Here is a 10,807-nt window from a genome sequence, read left to right on the forward strand (position 1 = left end):
CTAAGAATTTGAAGGATCAGCATCAGATTCAGTGTCCAACTCCCACCATGCACCAGAATCATATTCCTTATGCATATAATCAGTACATTCAAAATCCTGATCTTCACTCTCATCATCAAACATTGCATCTTCATAGCCATATAACTTCCTCTCCACCTCCGGATTATAAGTCCACTCCAGTCTCTTCAAGATATCGCGGTGTCTCCACTTCCCCACAACCGATACCGCCTCCTTCTTAGCATTTCCTATCAATATTTCCGTCCAAGAAAACGCGGCATCCGCAACTTGTTTTAGCCCCCCCATCATCGACATCCCCCACGACAACAGTCTTCAAACACCTCAATTTCGCCTCCTCCAACACACCGACAAAATCCGAATCATCGGACACAAGCACCAAGCACTCGGCTTTCCTCCTGTCCATCACATCCACCATGTGATCCCTCAACGCAATATCTGCTGCTTGTGGCCTATTGGGAACAGTCCCAACCCAAAATCCTTACCTTTTCAACTCATCAGCTAAACCATACCCTACTTTGGGAGTCAAAACATCCCTAGCAGCATTCTTGTACTTCTTCATTTTCATTGAATATTTACCCACCAATTTCACCCTTCTGCTCCCTCTAGCGGATTCTATTTGATTCACCTTCTTCTGGTGTTCACGCTCATGGATTTGCTTAAAATTATGGTTTTCAGAATCGGACCGGTTAGCAAACCGGTTATGCTACCGGTTCACTAGTTCAACCGGTCGAACCGGTCCGATCGATCGGAAGAACCGGACAACGTCATAATTATTTAAAAAATTAAATAAAAATACCAAAAATATTTAATAAAAAATAATTTTTTATATCACAAGTCATATTCAAAGCAAGTCATAACATATATAAGTTAAAAACCATAAAATCAAGTGAAACAAAATGATTCAAATTAACTACAACATAATATTTAAGGTAAAACATATTAAATAATAAATATAATTATATAACTATAATTAAAAAATAAATTTGGGATTAAAAAAAGCATAACAAAATCATATAACTATAATTATATAACTATTCTTTCACTTCAATCAAGCTCGAATTTTAGGCTTCAATCGAGCTTCTAATTTTTTTTGAGTTCAAGCCTTTTTGAGTTCAAGTTTCAATATTATATTTCGAGTTTAAGTTGAACTTGATAATTTTTAGCTTGTGAGTTTGAGTTGAATTGAGCTTACTTTTAAAGTTTTCAAGTTCGAGTCGAGCTTAGCAATACTCGAGTTCGACTTGGCTCGTTTAACAAACGACGTTGTTTGGTTTAATTTTTTTTTTTAAAAAAAAACAAAAATCCCGGTTTTTTCCGGTTTTTTTCGATTTTCAGTCGGTCTGGTTCGAACGGTTCAGCGGTTCTGGCTGGTTCACTAATAACGGTTTAACCGATTTAGATTGAATCGGACTAAACAACGATTTCTGGTTAAACTAATCGGTCCGATCCGGTTTTCAAAGCGCTTAAATGATTGACAAGCTTCTCGTTAGTCTAAAAGCTTCTCCCACGAACTTTACAAATATATGGTTCAATTGACTTGATCACAACTTTATTCTCCAACTGATTCAACAACTTTCTCTCTCCTCTCTGCTCCTGAACAACTTTGGGAGGCTCTTGATGACAAAATTGAAGGTTGGTTTGAAGGATCAAAATCCTTTTTTGGCTTGAAATGACAAAATCTAGCGAGGGAGATAATGGGTGTACGGTTTTAATTCTTGACGACTGTAGCGAGTTAATGATGGTAGGAAACTTGTGAATCATGATCAAGAAATTTAGGCATTGAAAAACAAAAAACCAGAGATGGGTATAAAAATGGAGATTGTGAGCTCTGAAAGGGGAGCGATTAAAGATTGTGGCCGCTGAGAACGGAAGAAATGATGGCCTCGGCGGACGGGAGTGAACTTAAAGGCGGATATCAAATGGGTTTACGTGTTTCGAATCCCAATAATAAATAACATCAATTTTCTCCTACTCACAATAGTAGAATTATCATCATTAGCTTCAAATCTTTTTAATTTATTCATCGACTAATATAATTTGAATATTGTAAAGATGAGGACGGTTTTTTTTTAATTTTGTTTATTCTATTTACAAACGTTAAACTTCACTTCTCTCTTAAAACATTTAGTGAATTCAATAATAAAAAATAATAATAAATTTTTCTAAAAATTTAAATATTTACATTTATATATTTAAACTTTAAACATATATTATTTTTAATCCCTCTTATTATTGAAAAACACACCACTTCTCTCATAGTCACCTCTCTTCTATACTTTTAAAAATTCTCATGGTCTTAGAAGTGATTTTTCTTAGGATTCGATTATCACTTCATCAAATTCTTTATTTAGACAAGTCAAATAATTTTTTTCTTTTTTTTTCATAGCTTATACATTATTTTCAAGGTTCAAATTAACACAAACTTATTATTTAATTAATTTAAAAAATTAAAAGGGATAAAAGTCTAATTTTACTTAAAATTTAAATCGATAAAGACTTGAAATATTATTAGACAAAAATTTTGAGACATTAAACTTGTGGGATATCAGCAAAAGAGATGAGATGCTTTTGTCCCTGGAGTCATTCTACTCTCTGTAGTTGTTCTGACGATAGAGCTTTCTACCTCAGTGAGGCTTTTTTAACCATGGTGCTATTGTAGAATTAATTAGTTCCAGATGCCATGTGTTGAATGATCGGGTAAAGAAAACGGAAAGAACACAAGAATTTTAACTAGGTTCAGCAATGTGCTTACGTCCTCGGTGCCCTAGGCGGCGCTAGAATTTTTATTCAATATCTCAATGTCTCATAGGTTTAAGTTACATCTCCTTTTATAATAAATAAACTCTGGTACATATTTATAAAAATAACCCTGTACCATACCGCGGGGGTTGCACCCCTACACCCCCAACCTAAATAATCGTAACCCCCACTACGAGACTTTACCGGTATATTTATGAGTCATACCTAACAAATATCCACCTTGGTGAATATCCTGCCCCTTAGGAAACATTCAATGTGGGTTTGGTTACCTTACTTCTTTAACAACTCGAAACATTCAACAAGTCCAAGCAATGTATGAACTTGTCTGTCGTAACTGGCTTGGTGAACATATCAGCGACATTCTTATCAGTATGTACATTCTGAAACAAAATCTCTCCAGATGCAACCGACTCTCTGATCTTGCGAAACCTTACATCAATATGCTTAGTTCTAGCACGATATACCTGATTCTTAGCCAAGTGAATAGTACTTTGATTGTCACAAAGCAACTGAACTCCACCTTGTTAAACATCCAACTCCTTCACTAAACCAGTAAGCCATAAAGCTTCTTTTGCAACTTCAGTCGCTGCCATGTATTCAGCTTCAGTTGTAGATAATGTCACAACAGATTAAACAATAGACTTCCAATAAATAGGCCTTCCACTAAGAGTAAAGACATACCTTATCGTAGATCTTCTATTATCCAAGTCACCCGCATAGTTTGAATCCACATATTTTACAACCAAAATATTATCCCGCTGACTACCAAAAACAATTCCATGTCCCACAGGACGATTACATACCATTGCATACATCAAGCAGCCAACAATATTAGAATACATAACTTTTGCCATATCTTCAGCTTCCTTATCTGTCTTAGGCACTGTTCTGATGAGAGCTTAAAGTGATTCGCCAATGGAGTGCTCATTGGTTTTGCATTTCTCATCGTAAACCTTTCTAGCATTTTCTCAACATAACCCCGTTGAGATAGCTACAGTTTCCTTGAGTCTCTGTCCCTGCAAATTTCCACTCCAAGAATTTTCTTTGCATCACCTAAATCTTTCATATCAAATTTCTGACTCAATAAAGTTTTCAAACCGATAACATCATCCATGTTCTTTGTAACAATTAACATATCATCAACATACAATAACAGAAAAATAAAAGAACCATCATCAAGGCTCTTAACATAGACACAACAATCATACTCACATCGCTTATAGCCAATCTTGATCATATAAGAGTCAAACCGTTTGTACCATTGCCTCGGAGACTGTTTCAACCCATACAAAGATTTCTTCAATCTGTAAACTAAATGCTCGTTTCCAAGTTGAGTGAAACCTTCAGGCTGCTGCATGCAGATCTGCTCCTCTAAATCACCATGCAAAAAAGCAGTTTTCACATCCATCTGCTCTAAATGTAAATCCCAACTAGTTACCAATGCAAGTACTGCTCGGATTGAAGTGTGCCTGACCACAGGAGAAAAAATTTCATCATAATCAACTCATTTCTGCTGTGAAAAACCCTTTGCTACCAAACGAGCCTTGAACTTCTCCCCCTCTTTTTATTTTATTGTTGGTTTCTTCTTATACACCAATTTGCAACTAATAGGCTTCTTACTCTCAGGAAGGCAAACTAACTCACATGTACGATTGTGATTCAAAGACTTCATCTCCTCAACCATAGCATCCATCCACTTGTCGTTTTCCGAACTTGTAACATCATCATGAAAAGTAACCAGATCATCACTACTAATAGTAAGCGTAAAAGAGACCAAGTCTTCAAAACACAATCTATTCGAAGGCTTTATATTCGTCCGTCTCACCTTGTCTCTGACGAGACTATAATCCTGCAAATCACCCGTAGCGGAACCACCAGAAGTCGCTTGAGAAGTTTCTATTTTCTTAACTAGAAACTGCTGGAAATCTACCACTGTCGTGTCTTTCTTCTGCTGCAACATGGACTATTCATAAAAATAACATCTCTACTGATAACAATTTTCTTCGCAACTAGATCCCAGAACTTGAATCCTTTGACACCTGTCTTGTAACCCAGAAAAATGAACTCCTTTGATTTTGCATCAAGTTTGGATCTCTCATCAGCAGGTACATGCACATAAGCAGGACAACAAAAAATCCGTAAGTGATCAAAATTAACATCATGACCAGTCCATACCTCTTCTGCAACTTTCCCAGCCAATGATGCCATTGGCGATCTATTGATAAGATAACAGACTATGTTAACAGCCTCAACCCAGGAGTGTTTGGGAAGCCCCACATTCAACCGCAAACATCTGGCTTTTTCATTCAACGACCTGTTCATCCGTTCCGCAACACCATTCTGTTGTGGTGTCTTGCGCACTGTAAAATGCCTCTTAATCCCATGCTCTTTACAGAAGTTTAGAAACTGTGAATTTGTGTACTCCGTACCATTGTCAGACTGCAAACACTTGATTTTTTGTCCTGTTTGATTTTCTACCTCAGCTTTCCACAGCTTGAGCTTCTAAAAAACGTCAGACTTCTGTTTTAAAAAATACACCCAAAATTTTCGTGAAAAATCGTCAATAAAAGTAACATAATACCTAGATCCACCTAAATACAATGTCGTGGAAGGCCCCCATACATCATAATGTATATAATCAAGAATCCCTTCAATTGTGAGTCTTGAAACGAACTTTAGTTTGTTTACCAAGAACACAATACTTGCAAAAATCGAGCTTACATCTTTTAATACCATGCAACATTTTTTTTATGTAATTCAGCCATACCACGTTCACTAAGATGAGCAAGATGCATATGCCACAGTTTGGTAGTATCATCACTAGACTCAACAGAATGAACTCCACCTACAAAGGTACTCCCTAAGAATTTGTAAACATTTCCTGCAGTCATCTTTCCTTTCATCATAGTCAAAGCTCCTTTAACAATCCGAATGGTTTCCTTATCCTCATCAGCCTTAGGGATAAAACCATTCTTGTGCAAAGTTCCCAAAGAAATCAAATTCTTCTTCAAATATGGGATATGCCGAACACCACACAACGTTCGAACAGAACCATCATATATCTTAATTCTGACATCACCAATACCAACAATATTGCAACATCGATCATCACCCAAATAAATAGAATCAGAATTAATCAACTTTTATGTCAAAAACCATTCCCTATTTGGCTTGATGTGATAAGAACATCCAAAATCAAGAATCCAAGCATCAATCAATTGAGTAGTTGAAATAGAGAGCATATCACCCTCACTGCAATCAGAATTGTCATCCTCGACCACATTCACATACTTGGATGAGTCATCACGCTTCTAATCAGTCTGCTTTTTCAACTTCGAATAGTCTCGCTTCATATGTCCCGCCTCCTTGCACTTGTAACAATGGATTGTCTTCTAATCCCTATATTTGGATCTAAAATTCTGTTTCCCAGACCCTGCCTTCTCTGGCTTCCGTCCACGGTCTCGATTACCCTTGACATATAAGCTATCAACTTGAGAGCTTTCCCCTGCATTCTGCTTCTGTTGGTTGTGAGCCAACAAAGCTGCAGTAATCTCCTCAACTTTGATAGTCTCTTTCCCATATGTAAGATTAGTCACCATGTGTTCGTAAGAGGGAGGCAACGAACAAAACAAAATTATCGCTTTGTCTTCATCCTCAATTTTCACATCAAGCCGAGCCAAATCAGAAACGATTTGATTGAAGACATTCACGTGTTGCGCCAAATCATGATCATCCTGCATCTTCAGCCCATACAGCCGCTACTTTAGATCAATTTAGTAGTTAAGGATTTGGAGATAAACTGACTTTCCAACTTCTTCCAAATTTCATCTGGAGACGACAAATGCATGACGTGATACATGACCTCATCCGCCCAACATAATCGTATGGTTCCTGCCGCTCGCTGTTGCAATTCTTCCCAATCTTCATCCTCCATCGACGCCAGCTTTGTAGGTCGCAAAGCCTTCAGGATCCCTTGCTGCGCCAACAGATCCTTCACCCTTGTTTGCCATAATCCGAAGTTACCCTGACCATCGAATTTCACAACTTCGAATTTGGCTCCTAACATCTGATACCAATTGTTGAATAATCGGGTAAAGAAAACAGAAATAACACAAGAATTTTAATGAGGTTCAGCAATGTGCTTACGTCCTCAGTGCCCTAGGCGGCGCTAGAATTTTTATTCAATATCTCAATGTCTCATAGGTTTAGGTTATATCTCCTTTTATAATAAATAAACCCTGGTACATATTTACAAAAATAACATTGTATTGTGCCGTGGGGGGGGGGGTTGCGCCCTTGCACCCCCAACCCACATAATCGTAACCCCCACTACGAGACTTTACCAGTATTTTTATGAGCTATATCTAACACCATGAAAGTTTTTTAGAAATTGTAGTGAATAAAACTGTTGTCTTTTATTATGTAAAGAATTCAGACTTTTTTTTTAAATAGGTGCATAGATTGCATTAGCCATAAATGGTATTAAGTAGAACAATATTAGATACACATTCAAGACAATCATAGATAAAATATAATGATGAACAACTAGTGACAATCTGATGATCAAGAGTGTAAAGAATTGAAGTAACGACATATAAAAATTGATTATTTTGATATTTTCGAACACCAGATATAGAAGAGGAGAACCAAGAAAAAAATTAATTGAAGAAACTTGCTTCAGTCCAAAGGCACCAGTAAACTAACAAAATCAAACAAACAATCAACTGGACAATAAAAAAAAGATAGAAGGATAGGGAAGTGGCCGGGTAACACCATCACTGCTGTATTAAATGTGAAAAAACTTGGTGATAATCGCCTTTAACTGCACCAGAGAAAAAAGAGAGAAGGATGAAGGGTTCGTATGTTTATTCTGAATAGAAAAAACTCACAACATAAATCGGAAAATATATCCCTAATTACTAAAAGATTAAAAGTTTCCTAAAAGATATCAATTGGTTATTCCATACTATCTTCCTAAATAAAAATTATCCCATGATATGTAAGTGTTCAAACGTAAGAATGGATTGATGAGGTATGTGAGAGCGACCGCCCCCTAAAAATTTAAATTATCATATATTTTAAACTTTTTTCTATGCATCTTCTATTGATAATCTGTATCTTTTATTATTTGATTGCATGTAAATATGTACGTGTTCTCTGGATGTTAAACATGTTTCATGCAGTCGCCCCCTGCCCATTTTTTATTTAGATTTTTGTTATTATCATTTTGTATGACTTGGGGCTTCATATGATATCTAATAATCTTGCTTCACACACTGCAATGTCTCAGTTTGAAAGTTCTCTTTGTCGACCTCTCAAAACTTGCATTATTATACATTGTCGTCAGCTTGTCTTAGTTCCAGACTTTTTTACCCTTCAACCATGTAATGGTTCTTCACATTCTTCCTCTCTTAGGATTGGTCATCCTGGCAAGGAAAGTTCATGTTTCAATCAGCTAGATGTTATTTAAATAAAGTTAGCTGCTGCTGCTACAGCCGGAGAATAATTGTTCTTGTAGCTTGGGGAAGTCTAACGATTTCATGTATCGAGGATGAGACAAATATGTTTTTAAGTACTGTTTATACAAGTCTCAACATAGTAATTAATTTGTCCCTTTCGGTCATCATCCACTATCATATCTTCCGCATCGGAAGATTTTCCGCACAAGTGATCCAACCTCCTTTTCGAAAAATCCTCTGCTCAAAGTGAACTTTAAAGATCTGGAACTCGTATCCTCCAGATTTCTACTTAAGTCACCGGAGAGCTCTACACCTAAAAAAACATATATTAATTTAAAAATTAAAATCTTATTATATTAATTTTTAGAATTATTTGCAAATTTTCGAGTCGAATGTCAAGTAGTTCGATTTAGCTCGCTAAGAATTTGAATCGATTTTGAGCTTGAGTTGAGTTCATTTAATTCGGATATTGATCGAACTTTGACCGAATAAAACTCAAATAAATTACAATGTCTCGTTTACCGTCTAGACTTGGAGTTGTTTGATTTTTCTTTGTTTCCATTTTATGTGGAATCATTGTACATTACTTGTAATAATGCTTGGAAATTCAGAAAAGTGTAAAATAGACACACAAATTTCCTCATTAGTGCAAATGTGCAATAGATTCACTCTTAAGTATTCCCTAAAACCATGGAGTATGTAATGAAAGCATTTAGGCATTCCAGGGACTCTGGTCTCATATGATTAGTTAACAAATTTGGTTCCTGAAATCAGATCAAACACAAATAACATATTTATTAATAATATAATATCACATAATCAAACTCGCTGAGTCAAAAGAGTTAGCATTTCTTGTAGTGATTCCATGGAAACAATCAGCCAAAATCACATTATCATCGACCACATCAAACCCCAAACAAACCCTAACTCCTCAGAAATAGTCTAAATCGACAAACAAAGCACAGACAAATCAAGAGTTAAATCACCTTTTCTCACTTGGCAACCATCCGGGCAATAAAATCCTCGTAACGGATCTTCCCATCCTACCCGACATCCACTTCCCGGAACCACTCGTCGAACTCCGAGGGTTCGAGCTTCTCCCCGATGCTAGTCAGTATGTGTCTCAGATCCGCCACGGAGACGGACCCGGTCGACTCCTTATCCAGTACCTTGAAGGCATCGCGTAGCGGCCTATCGAACGGTTCGGTCTTCATGTGCTTCGCCATGAGTTCCAAGAAGCAAGGGAAATCGAAAGGGCGCAACCAGTTTCTCTTCGGCAACTATGGATTTGAGCTGGGCTTGAGTGGGGTTCCCGCAGAGGGATCTCATTAAGATTCCGACCTCCGATGGAGCGACCTTTCCGTCGCCGTCGGAATCGAAGAGAGTGAAAGCCTCCTTCATAGATGAGACTTGCTCGTCGCTCAGATCTTTGCACATCTTTGTACGCTGTCGACCGCTTTAGCTTTGGAACTTCTGGAAGGAAGACGAATTTTTTTTCGAATTTTAAGGTGTGAGTTGACGAATTAATTAATGGTGGGAGATTAAAAGAAGAAGCGACACCGTTTTGGTGTTGAAAGTAACGAGAAAAGCAAAAGAAAATTATAGATGCGAGTATTTGATCTAGTCTAATGAAATATTTTTGAGTTAATTGAGTTTATTAATCTTATTTTATTATTTAAATTTTATTTAAAAATATAAATTAAATTTATAAATTGAATTAAATTTTAATATAGAATTGAATAAAAAATTATTTTTTCACTCAAATCAAATTTTTTAATTCATAATTATAAGGCATGACTTGTCATATCAATTATTCTATCCACCCACAGCTTATTTTAATTCTATTGATGAAACCTTCTAAGCAAAGCACTAACATGATAATAGTTATATTAAAATATAAGGAATCAATATATTCTTTTAAGATTGAAAAGTCATATATGTACTAATTTTCCGTGGAAGGAAAGAAATTTAATTATTTGGGTTTTAGAAGCACCAAAAAGGCCTTCAATTTTAGGCTTGCCAATGCCTCATTAATCCAAGTTTTTTGGATTTGTTATAACGTTGGATCCATGGGTGATGGATCTGTCCCATTAGCTTCTATAAGATGGATCTGTTTTTTTTTTAATTTTCGGAATAAACTCAATATCATAACTCAATCGGGCCAAAACTCAATCCAAACGACAGAAGAGAAGAGTATCCAAAACTAAATTAAGAATCACCAAAATGCGATAAAAACATACAATATCCACTATAAATTATGGATGCACTACATTTGAGCTGGTACAATGAATAATTCCTTTCTTCGTGTAAAACACACATTTTTTCTTCTTCAATACTATGAAAATTTTCACAATTTCAGTCAATTTACACCTTCTGTATTCTTCCATTGTTGTTCATATTAGGTTTGTGAACTCAAAAACGAAGAATATTATAAGATTTACGAACTGAAAATAAAGAATCCGAAGAACTACAAATATTAATTTTTGGAGAATATATATGAAATAAGGTTCATCTACATAATTTTTTTATTTTTACATAAAATTATAATTATTGGATGAGTGAAAAATTCT

The 10,807-nt window shown here is 36.0% G+C and overlaps 2 pseudogenes; both read right to left on the reverse strand.

Moving 5' to 3' along the window:
* Positions 1-1,779, reverse strand: LOC120140906 (annotated as a pseudogene).
* A 7,290-nt stretch (positions 1,780-9,069) lies between these two features.
* LOC120139697 lies at positions 9,070-9,715 on the reverse strand (annotated as a pseudogene).
* Between the last annotated feature and the right edge of the window lie 1,092 nt (positions 9,716-10,807).

Source organism: Hibiscus syriacus, unplaced genomic scaffold (assembly GCF_006381635.1).
Source record: "Hibiscus syriacus cultivar Baekdansim isolate YM2019G1 unplaced genomic scaffold, ASM638163v2 tig00002237_pilon, whole genome shotgun sequence".
Classification (NCBI taxonomy): Eukaryota; Viridiplantae; Streptophyta; class Magnoliopsida; order Malvales; family Malvaceae; genus Hibiscus; species Hibiscus syriacus.